This window comes from Lactuca saligna, chromosome 7, assembly GCF_052625555.1.
Source record: "Lactuca saligna cultivar CGN05327 chromosome 7, ASM5262555v1, whole genome shotgun sequence".
NCBI classification, from domain to species: domain Eukaryota; kingdom Viridiplantae; phylum Streptophyta; class Magnoliopsida; order Asterales; family Asteraceae; genus Lactuca; species Lactuca saligna.
The window spans coordinates 41,113,884-41,115,038 of record NC_136423.1 but is presented as its reverse complement, the minus strand read 5'-3'; positions in this window follow the sequence as shown (position 1 = coordinate 41,115,038).

Genomic DNA, 1,155 nt, shown 5'->3' with positions numbered 1-1,155 from the left:
TTTGGATTGGGTGTTTGAGCTTTTTGGTTTTTGAGAGGGGAATATAAAGGGAAGAGGGAACATTGAATGAATGATGGAGGGAAGAGCTCCGACAGCAGCAGTGGGGGTGATGACAACTCTACTGCCTTTAATAACATACAATGGGGTGTTGCGATTGAACTCATCGGTAAGTTTTTGAGTTTTTGATAGGAAGGAAGAAGAAGGGTAAAAACGGGTTTGGTTTTTGTTTTGGTTGATTCATTTGAAAAGAACAAAGAAAAAAAGAAAACAAGGGTAATAGATGTGAATCTGTATTACGGATTGATTAATTCTTAATGATTAGAACTATATTTTTTAGATAAAGTTTTAGTTGTAATCATATATGAATACAATGTCAAATGTCTCATTTTTAGTTAAACATCAATGAATAGAAGTATATTATAATTACATGATTTCATATCTTAATGATTTATGTTTTGAACAGGTGTAATTTAGAGCTTGATGTTTCTAATAAGGATTATATCTGGTTGAAACACTTATTCTTTCATCTAAACCTCAACAGGCAACGATTATATCTGGTTGGCTCTTTTCATCTTTTGCTCATTGCTTGATTCTTCTTCAATTACAGAAACACTGAGATGGATATTCTAAGTCAAACTTCCAATAAATCTTCTTTTCCAATGGATCATTCAAGAAAGAAGAAAAGAAGAAGCAGACGTGATGCACCAAAGAAAGTGGCTGCAACAATTGCCAAGTGGAGGAAGGCAGAAAGAAAACGACAACATGAGGTGTTTGGTTTTCTTTGTATGTCGTAAAAGAGTAGGAGAAAACAGAGGGGGCTGTTGCCCTTGGCTCACCGGAAACCAACAACAAACTCCTCTGGTGGGGGTACTTTTGTCGCACCTTGAAGATAGGCGAAAAAGAAGGGAGTGTGAGAGGAAATAAAAGAATGAAAAATTGTATTTATCTATGAATAGCAGTGTATTCATTTGTGAATAGCAGTGCATTCATATGTGAATAACAGTGAATGAATAGCAATGCATTCATGTGTGAATAATAGTGTATTCATTTGTGAATAACAATGAATGATTGTATTTATTTATGATTAGAGGTATTCATTTGTCACACCCCGAAAACCAAAGGCGGAAACATTTCCGGGGTTGACTCCACGTTGAG